Source organism: Furipterus horrens, unplaced genomic scaffold, assembly GCF_987537825.1.
Source record: "Furipterus horrens unplaced genomic scaffold, mFurHor1.1.pri manual_scaffold_9, whole genome shotgun sequence".
NCBI lineage: Eukaryota > Metazoa > Chordata > Mammalia > Chiroptera > Furipteridae > Furipterus > Furipterus horrens.
In genome coordinates, this window is record NW_028327179.1 from 15,225,711 (window position 1) to 15,251,378 (window position 25,668).

A 25,668-nucleotide genomic window follows, 5' to 3' on the forward strand; every position below is an offset into this window, starting at 1 on the left:
TACAGGTGCATTTTCAAACCTCAGATGATTGTATCTTCCTTTAGAGAGGATTCTGATTGGCTTCTCCCAGCTGCATAGGGGGCTGTAGCTGTTGGGACCAGTTTCATCCAGTTGCAAACTTTAGGTGTCCTGGACCCTCTGGATGAGGAAAAGCTGGATTACAAGTTCGGGCCAGGGTTGTCTTCCTTGTAGTTTATCCTTACTCATCCTGTGGGCGGGTTTACATGGAATCTCAGCTTAAAGAGGAAACCATTTTATCCCTGTCCTCACTTTTGATGAGCATGGACTTCTACCATCTGACGTTCTGAAGCCACCAAAACTGCAGTTGTGTTTCATAGCTGGTTCTTGTGACGGAGGCAGGTATCCCAGGGTGACTTGTGTTCACTTCTTGAGGTTCTCATGTTCCCACAAGTATTCATCTGGTACTTTCTCACAGGATTCTTGGCTCTTTGATGCTTTCAAAATTTTAGAATATATTCTGTCCAGCTTTTAAAAGTATATTGTATTTGAAAATGCTATAGACGTACTGCATAAAAGTATAATTTTGACATTCTGGCTTTAAATCTTGCATATTAAATGCCCTTTGGGTGAAATGCATCTTTCTGGTTTTTAACTCTGTTCCAGCCTTTAGGTCAATGACTGACATGGGCCTTGCTTCTGCTGCCTTGCGGGGAGACCGAATGTGGCACGTTGCCATATCTGTGTTCCTGATAAAATTATATGGACACAAACAACCTTCTTCTAACCTCAGTGTTTGGCTTAGTGGTGGCTGGATCCTCATTAATATTTGGGGTCTTAATTGGTGATTGGACTGACAGGAAATCGAGGAATAAAGGTAGTTCTCTTGTGTATGGCATGTACAATGATGTGGTGAATTATGATCTCACTTGCTCGTTTGGTTTATTTAGTTAAACTTTGTGTCATTCTCTGGCACTACATTTAAAATGCTTTAATGTAGTTTTAGATTCTTACCCATCACAGATTTTTAATATTAAAATCCTGAAATCATGAAAAAAAAAGAAATTCTGACATTACCTGTCTATAAGATACTCGTGTTATTTTTATTAAAGGCAATTTCTATGTGTAAAAGATATCTTTGGACCAAGTCATCTGTTTAGACTATGAATTAATATCTGGAGACTTATTGTTCAAATGCAGATTTCCTTTTAGCTTTTGGCTCTAATATCTTTTGAACCCTCCTTTCCCCAATAGGAGTGTAAAATTTCCTAAGTGTTTCCTACTTTTTTGATTACTAGTCAGTGTGATTGTTTTCAGTCTATCTAGGAGGCTTGGAAAGACATTCTCTAAAGCCACATCCTCTGAAAAAGGCTAACTTATTTAAACTCCGGAGTACTGGTTGTTAGGCCATATTGATAACTTCAGTTACAAATGAAATCCAGAAGAGTATGATACAGCAGCAGAAAATTTTAAGTTCTTTATCTAGTATCCTCCTTTTCATATCATTTTTCTCTCAAAGTATGTTTTCATTTACTCGCAAAGCCCAACTTGTTTTTTCTTTTTTCCTTTTGGTTGCAAAGGCTTTGCCTTAGTGAGCCCATGAGCCTGCTCTTTGCTTCCTTCTCAAGCCTGCAATTGCTGATAGAAACAGTAATGGTGGTTGGCACAGCAGTTTGGTCAAATGTAGTTTCAACTTGTCTCTGAAAACTGAGAGTAAATCTTGTTTCCATGCGCAGTGGCTCAGGCCTTACTCTTCATTCGGATGCCTCCGCCACCGCCTGCTGTGTCGGCCTGATGTTTGTGTTCCCCTGCAGAAGGGAGGTGGACCAGCTCTGGCACGGCTGGCGCCCTGTGAGTGCCCCCTCTCCCACTTGCTCCAGCAGAGTGCACGTCAGAGACAAGACCCGAGTGTCCCTTGTGTCCCTCGGTGAGTCACGGCCCTGCCCACTGGTTTTGGATCTGGCCCATCTTCCGCCACTGTTCTCCTCACCCCTAATTTGTGAATCAGAGCCTGAATTCCACAGGCATGAAGTCAAAAGAACAGCAGAGTCTCTGTCGGCAAAGTACCAATTAGTATCAGATCTGGTGCTAGTGGGAAGAAGAAAATGCTTAGAATCAACACAATAATAACCTTTGGCTCCTAACCTACATCGAACCTCTTTCTCTCAAAGGGTTTTGTGTTTAGATGTTCCTGGAGCTGTCAGATAAATAACTGTATGTACCACAATGGGCTGAGAAAGTCTATTCTTGGCTTCCAAGCTCCCTTTACCCTCTTTCTGCATGTGGCCTGCTCTGCAGCTGTGATTGCCCTGGCAGCTTTGGCCAAGCAGACCAGCACGGCACTGACTATCACCATTTAGAGGGACTGGTTTGTGAACCTCACAGGTGACAACAGAGGCCAGCTGGCTGGTGAGCTGTGCCACCTGAGGCATCCTGGGTCCTCTAAACAGCGGAGAAGTAGGCCTGGCTTGGTGAACACAGTGAATGAGCCAGCCAGTCAGGCTCTGAGTGAGGCAGTCAAATAGCCTTTAACAGAAAAGTATTTGAAGTCAAAGAGACCTAGATTTGAATCCAGTTAGGTGATGGCTCTTACCAGCTGCAAATTGTTTAACTTCTCTAGACTTTACTTTGCTCATCTGTAGAATGGGAGAAATAATGATAACTCTTGTTCCCCTTCTGCCAGCTCAGGTTTGGGAAGGATTCTGTGACATACAGGATTTGTAAAGCCCTTAGCACGATATGTATGCATAAGAAGCACTTAAGAAATGGGTGATATTGTTATTATCAAAGGGATATACAAACTGTACTTTTGGGAAAGAAGTCCCTCAAAATACATTATAGAAGCTCCTTGGCAATTTTAGACATAGAAAATCATGCATTAAAAGATTTAAAAATTCTTACCACCAGTGATAAGCTTCCATTCCCCTCCAACCCCAAATTTATCCCAAATGTGACTGTTGATCTTCACTTATCTGAAAGTGAGAGAAAGAATTTTTTTTTTCAGTAATGGAACTAAATGGAAGAATCTGGCATCTTCTTTGTGTTCTCTTCCATTTATAAAACTTGGATCATCACATTGTGATATATTCAGATTGCTAGCTTAAAGCTGGAGATCTTGTTCCATCCTTTGTCTGTGCAGTTGGCACTTTTGGCTGGAAAATATTCATGACTGTTGATAGCCAAGATAAAGGAAGCTATTATGGAGGAGTCTGTTAAAATATGCTTCTTATAAAGAGTAGAAGCCCCTTATAATCATGTTTTCTTTTAAGCTACCCTTATTTGGATGTAGTGTGGCTTAAATAATACCATCTGGAATAAAACAGCTATGTGGGCAAAAGCTGGGTGACGTGGCATTAAAAGTGTCCCCTCTCTCTGGGTAAGAGAAAATCTTCCGAGTCTCTGTTAATTAATTTTAAAGAAATCTAAAATAAATCACGGATCCTGGTTGGAGGTTCATTATAATTTTTAAAAACAATCTTGTAAATATATTCTTCAATTACGGTAGGATAATAGTTAAGAGAATAATCTTTGGAGTCAAACTACCTGGGTTTAAATGCCAGCTCCACCCTTTACCTCCTCTGTGACCTTGAGCAAATAACTTTGTGCCTCAGTCTCCTAATCTGTAAAAGGGAGATCCTATCAGCTTCCTAGAGTTGTGAAGATGAAGTGAGATAAATGTATGTAGAAGGCTTAGAACTATGTGCCTGGTACAGAGTATTCAACCAATTCTGTCCTTTATATCCATTTGTTACGTTTCTCCCCTGCCAGCATGCTTGTCGTAGTGATGCCTATTAATATTCCTGTCGTTGTAAGATAGTAGGGTGTGATAGAAAAGAGCGCTGAGACGGAGCTGAAATAATTAGCTCCCAAAACCCTCGTGTCTCTAGTCCTCAGTTTACTCATCTGTTAATTGTTCACATTCCAACAACTGACCATGAAGGCCTTTTCCAGGCTGAAAATCCTATGATTAACCAATAGTTAGACTGAAAGGAATCTTCGCTGTTTTCACCATTGTTCACCGTGTACATGGGTAGCTAATCTAGCAAATACATGGCATTATTGACCAGGAGGAAGGACTGATTCAATGACATGCACACTTTCTTTTCTGTCACTTACAGGGATGAACGCCGTGGTCCGGCGGCTGGACCAGATCATTGATATATTTGCTTCCCTGTCTGTGAGCCAGGTGAATCTGGCTATCTCATGTGATCGGTTGTGGTTTCATTCTTGGATGGAACTTGGCTTCACTTCTTGTAGAGTTTCTATTTCTGTCCAGGGTTTACCAGCTAGTTCCCTAACTGGCTGTAAAATCCCAGCAACAAGCAGGGGGACATTTCCTAGAAAGGCAAGAGGAGGCTATGAACATCCAAAGTAATGCACACTCAGAGACAGCTTTTTTTCTTTTTTTCTCCTTTATGTCAGCGTTTCATTTCTTCTTTCTAGGGCTTGTGTCTGATCGTAATCTCAACATTCTCCTGCACATGTACTTAGAAACGTGAGAAACGAGTAGGCTTCCGCTGTGTCATTGGTCCTGCGGTTCACGGGGCTGAGCTCATTGGCCGGGGCAGGTGGGGCTGCCGTGCGCAGTTACACAGGTTGTGCGCTGCACAGCTCCAAGGGCGCCGTTCAGAGGCCGCAGGGTGAGTAGCGCCCCCACCAGCCTGTGCAGCGTACAGCCTGCACAACCTATTCCATGGTCCTGGGGGCAGGTTACTCTTTCCTATCTCATTCAAAACATCCTCCCTGAAGATGCTAGGCTAGAGACAGCTGTGTTGGGGAGTATGGTCTGCTCTTCCTGACGGGTAGCTTTGCTCTGAGAAATCACCTGGAGACCGTTATAAACAGGTTTATTGAGGAGGGAGGAGGAAGGGGGTGGGGTGGAGGGGAGAGGAAACTCCCAAACTAGCTCGAAGGCCCATAGGAACCAGGGAAATCGGGAACATATGACTCCTGGTCCACCTTGCAGGCCTGTAGGAACTGCCTCCCTGAGCTGTTGCAGGCACCTTCGCCACACTTTGACAAACATGCATTTCGGTTAGGGTGAGTTTACCCATCAACACATTCAGCAGGTCATTTACATCTCCCTGCTTTTCCCCCACCAGGCCAGTCAACATATCGGGCTAGGTCTCTCAGTATTTCTTCTGGGAATGAGCAAAGTCCATTTTCAGTTCCTATGGGAGGGGCTAAGACCAGGTTAATTCGCATACCATTCATTTGCATACATCAAAAGTCCAGGTGGGCATTCCAGCTGCCTCCCTGTTCTGACACTTTCGTCAAGACTATATGATGAATTGGCTATCACTGCTATCAGCCATGATTTTTTAAAAAATTTTATTAGAAATTCCCTGACATTGGGGTGAGAATGGGAAGAAGGACTGGCCAATCAATATGACCTTATTCTCCAGAGATGAGAACTAGCCCTACTACCTATTAACAATGTTGCCCATCTGCCTGGTCAGAACAGCCCAGCCATGGCTTCTGACCTGAGTTTCTCTTCCTGAACTTCTCATAATTAATTATCTTGTCTCTAAAGTTGTTTTTGCAATTGCAGCCCTCCAGATCTCATTGCATGAATAAAGTGTGTGTGCTTTTAGGGGTAGGTAGATATGTAGATACTCCTATTTAGATGATGGATGGATGGATAGATACATGATAAATAGAGCTATACTCTTCACTTATGAGCTGTGTGACCACACATGGTTATTCATTCAGATTCTGTGTGTCTCACTATCTGTAAAGAAGGAATAACAATAACAGCACTGACCTCATGGATCTTGTGACAATTAAATAGAATAATCTGTGTAAAGCCCTATTTTGCTCCCTGTCATAGAGTAAAACTTAAGTCAATGTTAGCTGTTTTTTAAACATCTCTTAAAAAACAAACAAACCCTGCTCTGGAAATAAATAATTTTCCATAACCAAGAGCGTCACCTTTCCCACAGTTCTTGGTCTGGAATGGATTCGGCCTACCTGACCCTCTCTCCTGTCCTCACAGACCTATTTGGCTTCTCTAGTCCTTCACAGAGCTTGTCTTAACTTGTGCTAAATACCTCTCACAAATGGTTATATATTTAAAATTTTTGTTCACAATCATTGCCTATTCTGTCCTGGAAGACTGAAAGTTATTAATCATTCCCTTGTCATGAGTATCTGTTTCTTCAGAAAAATACCCAAGGAAATACCCATCACTGTTCCCGAGAGTTTACTACCAGAGGCCTCCCTTGTATCTTCCCTCCCCTGTCAACACCCACCTTCCTCATGTCACCACATGACTTAGTTTGGGTTCTCTTAAGAGCAACCCTTGAGACAAGGATTTGAGGTGAAAACTAATTTTTGGAAGGTGACCCCAGGAAGCATGGTGAAGGGATGGGGATGGAGACAGGGAAGAGAGAAAGCGTATTAATGTGCATGTTACCATTGAGGGTGGGCTCCACCCTGCTGGGGCCTCTTAGAGACTGTGCAGGGCATACCTCCGACTTGTTCCACCAAGGGCCAAGGAAAGTGGGGTGTTTCTCCACCAAGTCTTGTCACTCATCCATCAAGGGTTGTTCACAGGGACATTGACTTCTGTGTCTGTATAGCCTGCCCTTATATTCCTGTGGCTGGAGAGAGACCCATGGGCAGCGACACAGCTGCTGGGGACAGGAAGCCACCCGTGTATACAGGAATTGTCCAATGTAGAAGCAGATGAGGTTGGGAATGGGCTGAGGGTATGTGAGCAGGGAACTGACATAAACTTATTTGGACTCTTGGGAAACCACTGACAGATTCTTCAACAAGCCCCACATTTTAGAAAAGCCAAAGGACCACAGGACTCACTTTGAAAGATGGCAAGCCACAACCTCAGTGTTTTCCCTCTGTCTTCAGAACGCGCAGAGGCTGCTGTGCACACGCCAGAAGGACTGGGAAGTCTACTGCAGGCAGACTGTCTTCCTGGCTGCCTTGGGCTTGGCCTTCCTCTATGTGACGGTGCTGGGGTACGACAGCATCACACCCACTATGCCTACACCCAGGGGATTGAAGGCTCCCTGCTTAGCATCCTCACAGCGCTTTTGGCTCTCTCTGGCCTGAGGGGTACAGTTCTCTTCACCAGGCTCAGGGGGTACTACAGCTTGGTCGCCATGAGAATCATAGCCAGCTGTCTCCACATGGGTTGCCTGGCGCTCTGCGTGTTTTCTGTCTTTGCCCCTGGAAGTCCTTTTGATATGGCTGTTTTCTCACTTCCATGAAGCAACAACTCTACTTCAAACCATGAGGTACTAAAGGAGAATCAGGTACATGCTTATTCCTTTGAAAGAAATATGAACCGACCTATCCTTCCTGATCACTCCTCCATCCACTGGACCGAAAGCACAGTACTGTTTGAAGGTGAGCAGGACCCCAAGTATCCTGAGTCTTACATCTCCATCATCTTGCTTTTCTTGGGTGTGATCCTGGCCAGAATAGGTGAGCAGGCTGTGATGTTGCTAAGTAATCTTAGAAGCGTTTGATGGACTTGCCATGGTGTCATTGTAAGTCTTCATCATTTGTTCATTGAGAATCCATTATGTGACAAGACAGGGATTCTTTATGTGATACTGGTGTTACTAGAGTGGTTGAATCAGACAAGGTCTTGGCTCCATGGAATGGGAGACCACTAAGTAGTCAACAACAGTCAACACTAAAAGTAATATGAGCTGTTAGGGAAGGACAGAATTATTGGGAACATGGAAGAGGGACACCTAATCTCATCTTGGGGATTAGGGAAGGCTTCCTAGAAGGTGGCACACTTAAGAGATCCCTGAAGGGCAAGCTAGACCAGTGACATGGAGGGGGAAGAGTGCTCTATGCCAAGCAGACCATTGTGCAAAGGCTGAAGAGTGAAAGCACGCAGAGTTGGGGCAGTTCTTTCCTAGGCGTCAGGCATGTAAATGCTATGGATGGCATCTACATTAAAGAAGCATTTTGACCTGGATCCTTTCTCCATGGAATGGAGATGGGGATAGGGGGACGAGGGCAGCTTGGTAGAGCCAAGGCTTTCTTTAGCTGCACGGGTGAGGGCAGTGAAATCCCTTCCCAGGGGCAGGGTGCCTAACATTGAGGGTCTACAAGCTTGTCTGCCCCAAGAACTTGGTCTCTGAACTCTGCCACCTACCATATGTCATCCTACCTGCAGTGAGGACATATCTGATTTAAGTCACCACAGCTCAAAGCCAGCTGACCCCCAACATCCACGACAGAAACGCAGAGTGGAAAGTGTGGTGGTGGTGGTGGTGGTGGAAGGAGTGGATCAAAAACCAAACATGTCTTTCTCATTCATTCAACAAGCATCCTGTTTACCTCTTCCATGTGCCTCACTCACTACTCCAGGAACCAGGCTTCAGCAATCTCCCCCCTCCTGGGGCTCAGAGCTTCCCCTTCTTACCTCTGGGGCCACAGTGCAGCGGAAGCATATGTTTCTGATTGTTGCCATGGAGACTCAGAACTGCTTGATCTACAGAAGCTGTGGAGGTTGGTAGAGTGGAAATGAAAGTTTGTAGGTCCAATGTAAGAGGTTGTAAAACCATGGGCTGGCCTTGGAACTTTATTTCTCTGCCATAACATGTACGCATAAGAAAGAAACTGTGTTCTTAATTCTAAGTAGCTGATTTAGAAACCTGTGCTTTTTATCTGGAGATTGTCTAACTTCTAAAATATTTTAACTATAGTACTCGATAGGTGGATTATCTTTTATTGGGGTATTTAGCTTGTACTTCTGGGCTTTAATTGCATGAACAATTGGGAGCAGATTAGCCATTTAAGGTTTATTCAATTCACATTATATTATGATAATCAAGTATTTAGTTCAAAAAGAAGAAAAAGAAAAAGTCCACCAGTGACTCCTGTCCCCAGGTGACTTGACTCCCCGTGGTGCAAAGGAAATGATCACATTGGGAAATATGAACTTTCATCATCAGTGCCTGTGATCTGGAAGAGCACTCAGTACCAGAGAAACTTCAGGCTTTTCTAGATCGCAGTAGCAGTTCATTTTGCCGACCTTGATGAGGATGCCAGAGATTCCCGGCACTCATGCGGGAGACAGCTTGAGGCCTGGGGCCAGGCGGCCTGATGGGGCTGGTGAGTCCCTAAGCTCTCCACGCCCCAGGCTCCTTCTCTGTAGGACAGGATAATAATGAGATCATCCCTGTAGGCCATGGGGTTAGCACAACACTTTCACAAATACAGGAGAGACTCGTTCAACATTGGTATTAATTCCCGTCGTTAGTCATCATTGTCGTTCTTAGGTTTTGGCTGCAATTCTGGTGTTTTCATGAGCGTTGCTGTGTAGGGGTACAGTGTGGGGTGTGCAGCAAGGCAGAGAGAACCCCAATGCTGAGTGAAATGGATGTTGTGTGGCTCCCACACACCCAGCAGCAGCAGGTACCATTTACAACTCTTCCAGCAGAATCACAAATGACCTGGGGGTGGTGGTGTGGGGTTGACACCGCACATGTTGAAAGCACCGGGACGCCATTCTGATGGAAACTAAACTACAAAGAACTTTGGCTACAAGACAATTTGGCACATGGCCATAAGTCACTTTGCTTTACCAAATCTAAGGACTATATAACTCTTTGTGCTCTCCATTTAGGAATAATTCTGGCAAGGCACAACTGGCCCTTACTTCTCTGAGCGCTTCACACTGTGCCACGGCAGCACGCTGCAGACACTTCCTAACTCTAAGCACGGCGTGTTAGGCGCCCGGCGCAGGGCTTCTACAAATGGGCTTCAGGTCAGTGTCCAGTGCAGGGCACGGCCTTTGGCAGGCCAAGCCCCTAGAGACTTAGAGGCCATAGCAGGATGTCAGGACAGCCCAGGAGGATGAGGGTCCTGGCCAAGGGCTCTGGGGCCACAGCAGGGAGACAAGGGCAGCCCATTAGGACAGCAAGCCTGGCCATTGCCCTGCAAAGGCAGACACTGGAGGACACAGCACATTCACTCCAAATAATTCTTGAGTTCAGAGCTGAGTCCAGGGATCAGGACAGAGGGTACCAGGAGGCTTCTGAAGGGCCAGGGCCAGATCCTCTCTATTGGATTGTGGAACCACTATTTGCATGTTTCCACGAATATTTTGATTCATGTGTTAAATCAGCACTGCCCAATAGAAATATAATGCAAATCACATTTATATAGTTTTAATATTAATTTACCCCAATATGTATATCCAAACTATTATTATTTAACTCGTCGAGATATTTTACATTTTTAACATTAATTCTTCCAAAGCTGTTGTTTTTTTAACACCTCAACGCGTCAATTCAGACTAGCCACATTGCAAGTGTTCCATAGCCACACGTCGCTAGTGGCTATGGTATTGGAGTGCAGTTTGGACTTTATGATGATTTCCAAAGTTCCATATATTCCTCCATGACGGGAGGTCCATAAATGATACAATGGGTTCTCTTCTGCCTCAGAGAGTGGAGGTAACATGCCAGGGCATCTGTCCAGCTGGAAAACCAATGGTATTAGGCTTTGTTCCATTGACTACACCATTCTCCTCTGTTCCCAAGAACAGTTCATGGTGACACACATCACACTAATTTGACCGGATTTTATCTCTCCCTCTCTGAAACAGATTGATGGGGAGCTGTCCTAGAAATGCAACTGCCAACGGTGGAGGGTATCCCCAGACAACTGGCCCCTTGCAGTACAGATAAATCCCACTAGGGGGCCTTCTAGTCATGGTTGCCTAGCTCCGGATTGTGATAAATCACTTTATAGTAAAATACTGGAATCAGAACTTTTCAGTTTATGAATACAAGGCACATTTTGAAAAAGCAGCCTTTATGAGTACAAAATAAAAATAAGCCTTTCAAAGACATCTCTGGCTGTTTATCTGTTCACACAATCTCAACATGGCTTTTCTCTCAAGAGGTGTAAACCCCGACTTTGGCTTGACAACCAACCAAGTGGGTCCAACCACGCAGGGCTTGACTGACCTCACTACTCTGGAGTCCAATGCATCAGTTTCCACTATATCTAGATCCCTTTTAGTTGTCTGGACAGACTTCTCTGTTTCCTTCAAGGTACTTGAGATCACGAGGGGGGAAAAAGCATCTTCTCACTTGGGTTCTAACAGCCTGGAGTGCAGATGACTCTGCCTCTTCCTCCTTCTCTTCCATTTAAAGCTTCCAGTGCCAAATGGAGAATTTGCCAACTGGCTCTTTTCTCTGGCTCCTAGGAGGCTCGGAGCTAAATTGGCAGAAGCCGAAAGCACGGGGTCAAATGGCTTGTTTTATAATCCTGCTCTCTTCTTGCTGAGCCCCCATTCCCTCTTCTAATTATTGCATTGTTTGCCACTGTTTATAAGCCACCTCAAGTCATTCTGGAACTATAGTGGTGGTGCATACATAGAGATTAAGTCTCTTCGCAGTATGGCCTGACAACTGAATCTTTGATATGGACTCGGATGCTGGGTGAAATTATTTCTTAGAACAGAAGTCAACTGATACACATTCTAACTGGCTTCATCTTATATGGTGATGTGGGTAAATCACATCGTGCAAACTCCATAGTCAAGAATCATCTATCAGAAAATGCAGCAAACGGGGAAGACATAGTAAATATTTGCCAAATTCTATAAATATTTAAGGCTTTAGGAATCTCAAAAAATACACACCTTAGTTTGGAATATTAACCTGAGCTACAAAGATTTGCTTGCTTTTAAGAAACAAAAACTACCTGTTCTCAAGGGTTTAGGAACACTGTGGAGTACCTGTCAAAAATGGGATATGCCCATTCTTGAAATCAAATTGACTCAGTACCTGAACTGACATAGCAATAGTGTAACAGGGACACTGGGCAAGTCACATCTGGGGAGGTGAGTGGTGATGGGCATTCTTAAAGAGTTCCCATTTTCAATGAAATCATAACCACTAGTGTAAAACTATTTTCAGTCACATTTTCTTTTATAGTCATAAAGATTGTCTTCATGCCCAAGCTTCTCCCTTGGGAATAAGTCCTCTTTGAAAACATTTCATTCAAGTCAATGCGCTTCACTTCCCGGGGCACTTTAGCACAGAAGGGCCTGGTCACTGGGTCACACTGGCACCTTTCCGTGCCTGCTTTAGCTCTGCCCAACACGCAGGCATGTGCCGTGCCATGGAGGCCAAGCTGACTGCAGAGTCCTGGGATAGCTCCACTCCTCATCCCAATTTCTTTGGTGATGTTGGACTTATTTTACTTAATCAAGGTATGGACAACTCTGTTTTGTCATGATAGAGGGGAGGCAGTTGGGAGGAGATGGAGCAGGGAATGTACCAAACATAAAACCACAAGCGGGCATCGGAAAGGCACTGCTTGCTCCTCCAGGCAGAAGCACCCGTCCTGGGGACAGGGCTCAACAGACTCCGAGGGTTAGACCTACAGAAAAGAACTATGGCTCACCACCAACGCTTGGCCTATCCCTCCTTTCAAAAATGCCTTCGAACGTCCCAAGAGAAGAAGGGACAGAGTTCAGACTGAGTCTTCCAGGAATAAACCATGTGGCTTAGGCAGCAAGCTTTGAGATCTACCAGAGCCCAATTACTCAGCACTTCACCTCATTTCCCTAATTCCCTGCCTATCCAGCTTTGGCCAAGGTCATTCAAATTTTTCCTGGAAGTGAAAATTGCCAATGTGGAAAGCAAGGCTACAAGGAACCCCAGTAGTGCCAATAAAGTTACAAGGCACAAAGAACTTCTGCACTCCAATTTTCTGCTACCATGTGGCCCCTAGAAGGGATTGTCAAGAGACTGAGGGAGAAGTGCCATCCCACAGGTGAGATTTAAAATGCAGCTGGTAAGTTGAGGAAATCTTGTTGCCAGAAACATCCACAGAGAAATTGTATATCCTTGATAACTGAGCCAACATATACCTCTTGGTCCTGTTTCTCAGGTATATATTGCATACCAGAGTCACTTATGTGACTTCTACTCCAAAGGGATTTTGATGTTGTTGACACTTTTAACATCCCAGGACATCATTCAAGTGCTGACCCAAGACTGTTGTCCCACAGACTTCATTGGAAATGTCATTAAGATGCCAGAAAGGGTAAGTTTTAGAGTCATGTTTATTGAAGCATAATTTACATTCAGTAACACTCAAATTCGAACACTGCACAATAACCACTATAATTAACAGTTCCTCAAAACTCCCAGTGCCTCTCTGCAACCAACCCCTCCCCAACCCTGGGAATCCATTGATCTGTTTTCTGTCAAAAGGGTCAAATTTAATCATTAAAGTGCTCTATTATAGAAAAATCTGTAAGGATATAAAAGCAAGTTTTTAAAAGGATACTTTGGAACAAATAATCTTTGTAACAGTCAAAAGAATGGGATTTTAAAATAACCTTGTAAATTAAAGCACAGTTGACAAAGTTGTCTTACAATAGTATAGAACTGCTAGTCTACTTACTGTGTCAAGCTGCAGGCTTGGGCTGGGTGGTAGAGAAGCTTTAAATAATGGAACTGAATTCTATGGAAATTCTCCATGGGGTAGATGGGTCTTAGAGAGAGAGTTGGCACCTCAAAACTCACCCCTTCTCTTACCATGAAAGAAACCAAGAAAGCAAAAACCGCTATTTTGCATATATCAACCGTCACAAGTTCAAATACACCTTATCTACTTGAAAAGCTTCTTTCAAGCACCACAATTCTGTCTTTCAAGGACCAGCCCTGTAAAAGAGGTATCACAGTGGGTAATTAGATTAGCAATTACTAAATGCCATGCTATAAAACAGCTTGTTCACAAAGCTGTGTAGATAATAGAATTCCCTGCCATTTAACACTGTCAACTCAGACACAGTAATGTTCTGACATAAAAAAAAAACAATTTTTAAAACTCAAAATCCCATCTTATTAATGCTAACAATTCACCTCAACCTTCTTTCAAACTCAAAATGGTCTCCATTGGAAAAACATTTTGAGAGATTAAAATGTCAATCACTTAAACATACTTTTTAAAGTGGGAAGGGATGTGACTGCATTTAATAAACTCCTATCTAAGTTGGCCTCAGGTAAATCCTTTAATCCATCAGAGTGGAAGTTTATCCAATCAGATCAGAGTTCTCATCCTTGGCCAAGAATTCTCTTCAGCTATTTAATAACTTAATCCAAATTCCTTCTGTTTACCTTAAGTTTGTCAGCATCTTGAGCCGGACTGAGCCTGGTAAAAAAGTGAGAACAATGTTAAGAATATCACATGGTAACTTTTAATGTTTTGTTTTGGTAAAGAATGTCTTTTACTGTGGCTATTTACTAGCTACTTTTGATTTTTTTTAAAAGTTACTATTGAATAGAATTACTATTTTTTTAAAAAGCTACATTCTCCAAATGCCCTGACACTTGGGAATCTCCTGTAATTTCCAGCCAGACGTAAAATGAAGAATGAAACCAATTCCTATACTCTAGGAATCCATTTCACAGAATGCCAGCAGCCACCATTTTTACAACTTTATCTTTTTATTACATTGGCATGAAATAAGATCAATTTTAGAAAAAATATACATTATTGGCAACAGTTATCTGCCTAGGGAATAAAAAAGAAAGCATTAATTGATTTAAAAACCATAGAAAGCCAGAAACTTCTTTGCCCAGAGGCAGAGGCAGAGAGAGTCCAGGGGTCCTCACAGCTCAGGTTCCCCCACGCATAGACACCGGCCCGAGCCACTGCCTGTTTGAAATGCTGCGTGGATTTAACCAAACACATGCGTCTTTCTCCGACAGAATTGTTTAAACCATTGCGCTCAACACCTGAACGTTGCATTTCCCTGTGTCCTCCTGCTATTCACCAGAGACTGAGGAATTGAGGCAGGAAACGTGGTCCGCGTGCTTTGGGCCTGTACGTCTGAAAAGCGGTGCTTAGAACACAGCCTGCAACACCCCCCACCTCTTTTCAAAGCATGATTAAAAATTGACGGTTGTCTAATCAGTAAAGAGATCTTTCACAACTGAGGCCAACATGGCTCACATTTCAAAAGAAGATTCCTAAGTGGTACCGATGATTCCTTCCTTCCCTCACTGAACTCTAAATTTAGATCTTGAAATACGGAGAACAACCCCTTCTACAGCAATATGTGACAGTAACGAACCCTTAAAATGCCCAGTGAGCTGAAGAGCGCCTCCCCAAAACGTAGTGCTTCTTTGAGACAAAACTTTCTCCGGGGCGGCCTTGCACGTTTATCTCAGGGGACGCCAGCAGTCCCGATTTTCTCCCAAGACTGGCTTCATGCCCTGAAAAATGCCACCCGCTCCCGCAAGACTCACCCCCAGGCTCTTAGAAAGCCCTACCACCGCGCGAAGTGGCAACCGAAAGGCATTTGTGCCGGGAGAATGGCTGTGTGGGCGAAAATTGCCCGTGTGTGTTGCTGGCACCGTTATTACATGGCTCGCGCGGAGACTTAAGAAGAGTTTCAGATCCATGATCTCAGCCACTTCCTAAACTGGCTAAGTCCCGGTCCCCAGAACCCCGGGGCGGGCAGGGCCGCCGAGGGCGCCCACTACCGGGACACCGCCCCGGGCTCTGCGTCTCCGCCCCGGCTCGGGTCAGTCGTATATTCGAAATGCTATCTTTTCCTTGAAAAGGAGCTTGAAGCTCCCTGTGGTCCGATCCCTTGGGTGTCGGGGCCACAGGCACGAGGGTTGCCAGGCGCGCGGGCAAGGGGGACTTTGGGCGTCACGAGGGTACTTTCCGGGGAAGAAGGTTCCCCAGCACCATGAGGGTGTCCCCACCCAAGAGGAGCCATCAGAGGCCTCCCACTGGGGCTCCTTCCCCCGGTTGGTAGGGCCTGTCCCGAGGAGTCGCCGAGGTGAAGCCGAACCCCGGCCTTGGAGGCTCAGACTGGGCGAGCTCGGGGACAAGGAGGGGCGCGCCCAGTGTCAACAGAGAGACCCCAGGCCACGTGGCCGGCTCCGGCGTCGAGCCACTCGGGAGACACTTACCGAGACGCGCGCCACGGTCGAAAGGGGAGGGCGCCGGAGAGGGCAAGTTTAAAAGGGTCTGGGCTGTCAGCACCCGGAGGCAGCCAACCAAAAAGTTGCCCAAGTGCGGCTCCCTGCCCAGCATCCGCCCCCGCCCAGCACCCCTCAGCTGCGGCCCCGCCTGTGGCGCCCGGAGGCTCTCGCTCGCCCCCTGCCGGCGGCCTGGGGAAAGCGGGCGAGCAAAGACCCAGGACCACCAGCCCAGGCCTCAGAGCCTGCGGACTCGGGAAAACCCACCCCGAACACCTCCCTGGGTGTGATATCCATTTACCTTGCTTCAGGTTTAATGAAATTCCTGACACTCAAATACTGTTAACTACCCGCCGCGACCCACATATCCCATGCCTTCCCCCAAGGTGGTCTGCAAGTCACAGAAGCCCCGAGGGACAGAACTCGCCCTCCCCAGGCTTGCTGTTGCATTTAGTTTTATATTTAATCTCTACTTGGAATTTGGAGATTTAGGGCTTCCTAGAAATGAAAGCACTTGAGATAATTTTGGTTGGAGGGACTGTTTAGTGCAACAGATATTTATTGAGTGCTGAGTGTGCCAGGCATTGTGATGGGTGCTGGGGTGTGAAGTTGAATGAGAAACTGCCTCTGCCCTCAAGGAACTGGTTAAGTGAGGTTCACCAGCTGATAGGAGCCCGCATAGTGTGCCAAGGGCATAGCACAAAGCTGACAAACCCAGCTAAGGAGTCCGTGAAGGCTTCCTGGAGGAGGGGGTACCAAGGCTTAGACTGGTGTTACCAGCAGGAAGCTGACAGCACATCAGATATAGGAGAGGGGAACTCAAAGAGGTCCAGAGAGTTAAAGAAGATTTATAGAGTAGAAAAGATGTTACAGATCATCCAGAATCTTCTCTGGTGCAGTAGAGCCAGCCCTAGGCTGTTCTCCAAAAGCAGAATTGTCCTAAGGATGGACTATAAGCCCCGGAATTCAGCATAGTATCTGGAATATATTTGGGTAAGTGGGAAATGACTCCAGGGAAAGAGATTTGCAATTTCTCCCCCAAAGTAGTTGAGTATCACATTATAAAATTCTTCTAGGCTCATAATGACAGTATTTAGTGGTGGGGTTTTATATAGCTTTCCTGGGTCACCTTGGGTGCGAGTTTATCCCTGCACTCCCAGTACTTGGCCTAAGCCTTGGTGCAGCCGGTGCTTGATAAACCTGCTGAATTTCCTCTCTTGGTGTGTATTTGGCCTGCTTTTCACACATGCTCTCTTGGTGTGTATTTGGCCTGCTTTTCACACATGTGATGCCTGCTCCAGAGCTGGCACCCCAGGGCATCAGGTGTTAGGCACCACTCTGCTGCTAGAGGGGAGACCTCCCCACCCACCCCTGACATCCCCACCGGGCCACCTGGCCATGTTTCTCTGTGGAGGAACTTCGGTTGAATAATGCCCCTAGCCTCTACCTACACTTGCCTCATTCTCTTCCAGAAGAGGAAGGAATTCCAATAAATCCTGTGCTAACATGAATTTTGAGAACATGCAAACTGGTGTAGGCTTGTTGGCTTCCATCCTCTGCCTTTCCCCTGTTCCCAGTGATACAGGCTAAGATTCTTATCTTCTTTGATGGGAGGGGAGTCTGGGGGTAAGAAGTGAGCATCTGAAAGCCATTGAGGGTTTTCTAGGTGTGCAGGCAGTTGGAAAATTGTAAGTGTCACTACCTTTACCTGTGTGCCAAACCAAGTTAGCCCTGCAGTAACATGATTCTGCATTTAACTCACTCTAAAGTTTTGGCCCCCACATGTTATGGCAGGTGATACCCAGTGACTCATCTGTCTCAAAGAACAGCAAATCCATTAGAAGGATATCAGCTGTGCTGATACATGTTCTTTTTCTTCCCTCCATGCCCAGGATCAGTATAAGAAAATGGTGACTCAAGGTATGGACTGAAAAGAAGGATAGAACAGACTCAGCTCTAAAGACTCAATCTTATCAGTAGTAAAGCTAACACTTTAATTTCCATTCTGTACTTATATCTGAGTTGGTTCTGAGCACGGGAGGGGAAGAATGCACATGATTTGTGACCCTCCCCAAACCCTGCAGTTGCCTGATCCGTATTTCCAGGACATCCAAAGACTCCCTTGTTCTCAATGGACTAACGTCAGACAGATGTTGGACATGTGCTTTTGCAAATTAATGGGCCCCTTCAATTACTCTTGTCTCTGTGTTTAATGTGTATGTTATTGTGTTGTTGTAGTATAGAGTCAAAAGATAAAACAACCACCAACATTATTTATGATTTAAATGATCACTCTAGTCAGGCAACATTTTATTTGGTGTCATTAGGCTCTTAGCTGCATGCAGTTCTGGGCCAGCAGCCTGCCTTTTCCAAGCAGCTATAGGCTCGTTGGTTTTATCTGCCTAAATAAACTGTGTGGCTGATCAGCAGTTAGAGGGTGTGCAAGTTAGTGTCCTGGAAACCCTGGAATACAGATGCGCTTGTTTCTCACCCCAACATGGGCTCAAACAGACTATTAAAAAAAATAATAAAATCCCTGTTCTTGTTTTCTTAGTTTGTTTTTTAGTTGAATCATAGATAAGGAGAGTATTTTGAGGGTTGCAAGATGGGAGGGGGTTGTGGGGAAATGGGTGAAGAGGTGAGGGGATTAAGAAGTACAAATAGGCAGTTACAGAATAGCCATGGGGATGTAAAGTACAGGATAGGAAGTGGAGCAGCCGAGGAACTCATATGCATGACCCATGGGCATGAAGAATGGTGTGGGGCTTGTTATAAAATAATTAAAGTAGAAACATACTTTAACTCCACATCTTTCTGCAACTAACCTTGTATTTCCTTGTTTCTTTTTGTAGCAAAACTCCTCAAAAGCATTGTCCACGTTTGTCTCCAGTTCCTTTCCTCCATTCTTTTCTGAATCGAATTACATTGGGCAGCCTCTGAGATGGTCTCCAATGGCCCCATCTCCTGCCATTCATGCTCTGGCGTGATTGCCAACCCCTTGAGCATGGGCTGGACCTAGTGAATTTCTTTTAATGAATAGCATCAGCAAAAGCGATGGGACGGCATATGAAAAGATGCCCCACATCTTATGTCATTAGGGAATTGCAAATTAAAGCAACAGTGAGATACCGTGAGACTTTATTGGAATGGCTAAATTCTGAAACACTGACATCAAATGCTGATGAGAATGGAGAACAACAGGAACTTTTACTCATATTCATTGCTGGTGGGAATGCTGAACGGTGCAGCCACTTTGGAAGACAGTTTGGCAAAACTAAACATTCTTTTTTAAAAAGATTTTGTTTATATATTTTTAGAGAGATGGGAAGGGAGGGAGAAAGAGAGGGAGAGAAACATCGATGTGTGGTCACCTCTCATAGGCCCCCAGCCAGGGGCCTAGCCCACAACCCAGGCCTGTGCCCTGACTGGGAATCCAACAGGTGACACTTTGGTCATATTGGCCAGGGCTAAACATACTCTTATCATACAATCCAGCTATTGTGCTCCTTGGTATTTACCCAAAGGAGTTAAAAACTTATATCCATGCAAAAACCTACACACAGATATTTATTGTAGCTTTACTTATAATTGCCAAAGCTCACAGGCAAACAAGATGCCCTTCAGTAGGTGAATGGATAAAGAAACTGTGGTACATCCAGGTGATGGAATATTGTTCTGTGCTAAAAATAAATGCTCTATCAAGCCATGAAGAGACATGGAACTAAGTGCATATTCCTAAGTGAAAGAACGAATCTGAAAAGTTTACCTACTGAGCAATTCCAACTGTATGACACTTTGGAAAAGGCAAAACTGTGAAAGCAATAAAAAGAGCAATGATAGCCAGAGTTTTACGGGGAGGGAGGATGAATAAGTGGACGCATCAGAGGTTTTTAGGGCAGTGAAACTACTCTGTATGATACTGTAAGGGTGGATACATGTATTGTTCATGTGTCAAAACCCATGGAATGTATACCACAGAGTGAACCCTGTGGAAACTATGGACTGTGATCTATAATGCTGCATGCAGAATATTGGTAGTGGGAGAGTCTGTGTGTGTAGGGAGGATGTGGGACGTGTCCTTACTTTCTGCTCAATTTTTCTGTAACGTAAAAATGCTCTAAAAAATAAAGTCTTTAAAAAAAGTGATAGGGCGTCAGTTCAGAGATTATATTACAAAAGATTGTAGCTACCGTCTTGGGATGCTCTCTCTTGCCTCCTTTCTCTTAGATTTCTTGCTCTAGGGGAAGCAGGCTGACATGCTGTGAGCTGCCCTATGGAGAGACCCACTTGGCAGGAACAGATGTCTTAGGCCAATAGCCAGCAAGAATCTGAGGTCTGCCAACAGCCACATGAGCAAGCTTGGAAGTGATCCTTCCATGGCAAGTGTAAGACTCTAGCCCTGCTGTCAGCTTTGTTGCAGCCTATGAGACATAGCTCCCAGCTAAACCCCACCCAGATTCCTGACTCACTGAAGCCTCAAGATAATACATGTTTATTGCTTTAAACTGCTAAGTTGGGGGGGGGGGCATTTGTTACACAGCAGTAGATAACTAATACAGCAATCTGTCACTCCATGAAAACTGCTCTTTTCAAGGTCCACTGTGATTTCAGTCTTGAGTTGTCCTGTGAATTTGAAGTGTGAGCAGCCTCTCCTCCTTAAACTGCTTCCCATTTGGCTTCCAGGTTACTACACGTTCTTGGTTTTTCTCCATCTTCACGCTGCTTCTCCTCAGTCTCTACCACTGAATCCTTTTCATGTCCCCACCTCGACTCTGTGGAGTTCTCCAGGGCTCAGTCCTCACACCTCAGCTCCCCTTGATCTGTCCTCTCTGGGTGAAGACTTCATCCAGGTGTACAGGTCTAAATGCCTTTTTTTTTAAAAATATGAGATCTGTGATTTACTTTATTTTATTTTATTTATCTGTTTTTAGAGTGAGGGGAAAGGAGAAAGAGGGAGAGAAACATCACTGTGTGGTTGCCTCTCACGCGCCCCCTATTGGGGACCTGGTGTGCAACCTAGTCATGTGCCCTAACTGGGAATCGAACCAGTGACACTTGGTTCGTAGGCCTAAATGCCATTTTTACTTCATGACTCTTACATTTCAGTTGCAGGCCTCGGCCACTTCCTGACCCCGAGGCTCATATGTCCAACTGCCCAATCAATATTTGCTCTTGGGTTTCTAAAAGTTATTTTGCAATTAACTTACCCAAAACTGAACTCTTGAGTTTTCACTCCTCAAAACTGATCTTCCCACTGTTAACCCCACTTAATAAACAGAAGTTTCATTTTTCAAATGCCTATGGCAAAAACCGTGGAGGTGTCCCAGATGCCTCTCCTTCTCTTGCACCTTACACCCATCGCTCAGCAGCAAATCCCATCAGCTCTACCTCTAAATCCCAAATCTGACCGCTTCCCAACCACCTAGTCAAGGCTCCCTTATTTCTCTCCTGATTATTTTAACAGACTTCCACTTTTCCACCTAAAGTCTGTTCTCCACACAGCAGTCAGAGTGAGCTCTTTAAAACACAGGTGAGATTAGGTTGCTCCTCTGTTCAGAAGTCAAGACACCTCTCCTTTTTCTCAATGTAAAGGTGGAGTCCTTTCAATGGCTTACAAGGCGACACCGGTCCTCCATTTCTTCTCTGTCCTACCCCCTGACACTCTCCCTTTGGCTCGTTCGCTCCAGCTGCACTGGCCTCCTCACTGTGCCTCCAACATGCCAAACACAGTCCTGCCCCAGGGCCTTAGCACTTGCTGTTCCTCTGCCTGAAATGCTCTTCCTCCAGGTTGCATTTTGGCTTGCACTGTCTCCTTCTTCAGGTCTCTGTTCGTAAGCCACTTATTCCGGAACTGTGTTTCCTAAAAGTCATATGTTAAAAGCCAAACCCCCAATGTGACTATGTGTGGTGATAGGGCCTTTACAGAGGTCGTCGTCGTCGGCAGCCGTCCGTCTTGAGAGACGATGGTGTAGCTTCTTAAGAGTCTATCTGCACCGCCGAGAATGGCTGTGCAGTCCGACTCGGGAGTGACACGGTATCTGTCTCCTCCCGTGTTGAATCGACATCTTGCGATGACGCTGGAGTGTCCTCTCCAGTGAAGCTGAAGCTACAGAGCCTGGGCAGGGTGATATGGAGGGTCTGCTGTTGCCCATGCAGCAGACCCCCCCTCTCTTCGCAGCTGAAGGGTCCAAGGGAAAGACGGAGTCAATACAGCTTGGTTTCAGGTGCGCCGCAGGAGTTGCCGGTGTTGACTACAACGTCAAACCGCCTTAGGGACTCCGGCTCCGGATTTTCTGTCGGGGTTTACTCCCTTAGCCTTTCCCCTGAAGAGGTATGCCACAAGGCAGCGGAGGTTTTTTGGAGTCAAAGTTTTCCTTCTCTGATGTGCCCTGACTGGAAGATTGAACAGAGGTAATTAACGGTAAATGGGGTCTTAAAAATGGGCCCCTAATCTGATAGGATGGCTTCCTATTAGAAGAGAAAAAGACACCAGATATTACTCTCTCCCACCGCACCCCTATCTCCATAAGAAGAGGGATGAGGCCACGTGAGAACACAGTGAGAAGGCATGGTCTACACTCCAGGAAGAGAAGCCTTACCAGAAACCAACCCGGACAACAATTTGACCTTGGACTTGCATGCTCCAGAACAGTAAGGAAATAAATTCCTATTGTGTAAGTCTGTGGTTTTCAGTGATGGCAGTCCTAGCTGACTAATAGACCACCCAAGAAGTAAGGCCTTGTCTGACCACCCAGTACAAAGGGCCAGAGCTGCCCCACCCCCATCTCACCCAGCACGCCTCTGCCCCGACTCTGTTTTTTTCTTCACAACACTCTAACCTCCTTTTCTCAAGGTCTTATTGTTCCTCTCCCCTGCACAGAGCATCAATATCCACAGCCCCCAGCACTGTGTCTAGCACATCTTAGACCCTCACTAAATGCTCGTTAAAGGCTCAAGATTGAACTGGGCAAACTCCCCCATGCTAACACTGCTCCAAATTCCTCACACAACTACAGGTGTTTAAAAGGAAGGAAGTGCTGTCAAAAAGTGAGCTCCGATCACAGTGGCCCCCTAACTTAGACAGCCTCACCTGTATAATTCTTCGAATCAATCAATTCTTGGCTGCACATACTAAATAAATATATTAGGGCTTAACTAAATAGCGGTTTTATTTTCCTCACATAACAATTTAGAAATGGTGCAAAGGGCCCCAGTTTCTTTCTATCTTTCTATTCAGCCATCCTTAAAATATAGCATTAGCCCTTCTGATTGAATCCTTGTGGTCACAATATGGCTGCTGCACATCCCTCAGCTCATCTGCATTCCAAGCAAGAAGACTGGGAAGGGTGAAGGGCACCGCAAATGCCAATTGGGGTAACTCTTTTAAAAAGCATTTTCCCAGAAGCTCCACTTGATAATTTCCTCTTATACCTCATTAGCCAAAACTTGTCACGTGCTCTCCTTTAGCTGCAAGTGATACAGGGAAATGCATTAAAAAAAAGAAAGAAAGTTGGGCACATTATCACCTTGAACAAAAGTGTGGTGGTTTTGTAGAACAGAAGTGGCAGAATAATGAAAATTGTCTAGGTAGCCAGCCAGGAGAGCCTCTTTTGCACACACACACAAAATTTCCTACGTCTCAATTCCCAAAAGAATGTAACCCCAACACCATGTTCCATATTTCTACTTTCATCTGGATGAGGTTTCAGGTATGAGAACAGCGTGGACAGAATTACAGAATTCCTGAGTGGCTGTGAGAAAAACCCTCTCTGGGGCTGGCTCAGTGTGGGTGTGTGGGACAGAGAATAGTGACAGATGGCTTTTGTTCGGTTGTACATTTCTGTGATTGTTCCAATCAACATTGCTAGGTTTAAGTTTCAATAAGGTAGGAATTGTGACTCAGGAGCCTCATGCAGGCAGCTGCTTTTAAGTGCCTTTCATAGCAGTGATGAAAAATATGTGAAGCTGCTTGATTGCATTATCCTTTCTGATTAATGCATACTTATGACCCTTGTGTGGATGCCTGGAAGTAGCTGCCAGGCCCATCTGAGCTGCTGGGCTCGTCCAAGTTTGTGCTGGGTAATTGAATGCAGCATTGCTACAAATGGCTTCTCCTAAAATCATGCCTTAAGCTTACAAACAATTAGAGTAAAAACAATAAATAATCTGTTTGTTCTCTCCAGAGATGTACATAACATGTGTGCTTCAGTCCTAACCCTTGACGTGACTAAATATCTGTGCGATCATCACTATTCCGCCTTGAAAGAGAGCAACAGGGTCTGGTTAGCTCCTCTTGCTACCATCCTGTGTCCTTTCTCGTCTCCTTGCCAAATGCAGCCTTCAGGTGGAACAGTGGCATTACAAGGCTGTGTGGAAAGCAGGATTATTCTGTGTTTTCCCCTGCTGAGCCTGCGCCCTTTAGAGCCTGCGTTCTGCTAGACAGGGTGCGAGAGGCCTAGGGGACTTTATGGGTTAGTCAGATAAACCTATTCAGATGCGATCATTTAAACAGGCTTTAGAGGTGAACGTTCAGTCTATTTTTGTAAAAAGCCCAGTCTTTCCAGTTTCTGCTCCCCTTCCTTCTCCTCTCCAGGACATCTGGGAAGGTGTGTGGGGAGGTGCTAATGTGGCACCGGGTGGGGGTGGGGTGGGGAGACAGGCAGACACTAATCGGCCTTCCCATTGGCCTTTGCTGCACTAGGGGCTGCCCTTGGACAGTTACCCCTGAGATGGGACTGTTACCAGCCCTGGGTCCTCTCTGCAGTTGGCTGCTGAAACCTGGGACCTGGTCACCCATGGTCACACTTGCTCTTGGTTTAGGCAAACCTTGGGAATCTGCTCTGGACAGCTATAAACAAACCTGCACTCTGATTTCCAGCCCAGATGACCCAATGCCATTCTGATCAGTGCCATTCTGATTGGTAGAAGCTAATATTTTGAATATCGTCCATGAGCGAGACCCCTTTCGAATGTCTCGTTTTTAACTAAAATTGCTGCTTCATGTTTCCAACAGGGTGATTTGCCTGCAAAATATACTATTACCAAGGGGTCGACTTCATGGATGGTTTGTTCAAGCGAGACAGAGTAGCTATTAAATGCAAATATTTTATTTATTATTATTACCGTGTAGTATACCTTCTGACAGTCATCAGTGACTGGGCTAGAAAACAGAGGGATACAGAAAGTCATTTGATTTTAAATAAAAAATAATATGGATTAGGATACAACTCTCTTTGGCATGCCTTAAACTGAGATCAACTTCTGTCACAAGATACCTCCTACTACTTCTGGTTGCAGATAGAGGATTGTAATACAGGCGCAAGGCGACAGTCACACTTGCCAATCTTTTATTTGCACAGTGGATTTGACTAAAGTAAATAGTGCTCCATCTGTCATCTCATCTATCCCTCAAGATAACTGAAAGGTAACCAGGGCAGGTAATCCCAGGGTTGCAGACAAGAGAGCCAGGACAGGAGTGCCAAGTGACCTGCTCGAAGTCAAACAACCAGCGAGCAGCCACCTGGGAAGAGAAGTCAGTCTGATTTCCAGCCACAGATGTCCTGCTAGAATCTTTATTGCGGTTGCACATTTGGGTGCCTAGACTATTCTTTTTTTTTTTTTTAAGTATATTTTATTGATTATGTTGTTACAGTAGTCCCATTTTTTTCCCCTTTGCTCCCCTCTGCCCAGTACTCCCCTTCCCTCCAGCAATCCCACCCCCACTTAGTTCATGTCCATGGGTCGTGCATTTAAGTTCTTTGGC

At 45.1% G+C, this 25,668-nt stretch overlaps 1 long non-coding RNA gene and 1 other non-coding gene across 2 annotated transcripts; both read right to left on the reverse strand.

Annotated features, from left to right (window-relative positions):
* Positions 1–13,009: 13,009 nt before the first annotated feature.
* LOC150001344 (uncharacterized) lies at positions 13,010–16,009 on the reverse strand. The gene is made up of 3 exons (XR_016513184.1): positions 15,897–16,009; positions 14,088–14,121; positions 13,010–13,631 (listed from the first exon to the last, which is right to left on the reverse strand). It is a non-coding gene; the product is annotated as an uncharacterized LOC150001344 (long non-coding RNA).
* Positions 13,964–14,037, reverse strand: LOC150001345 (small nucleolar RNA SNORD93). The gene has a single exon (XR_016513232.1). It is a non-coding gene; the product is annotated as a small nucleolar RNA SNORD93 (small nucleolar RNA).
* Positions 16,010–25,668: the final 9,659 nt, after the last annotated feature.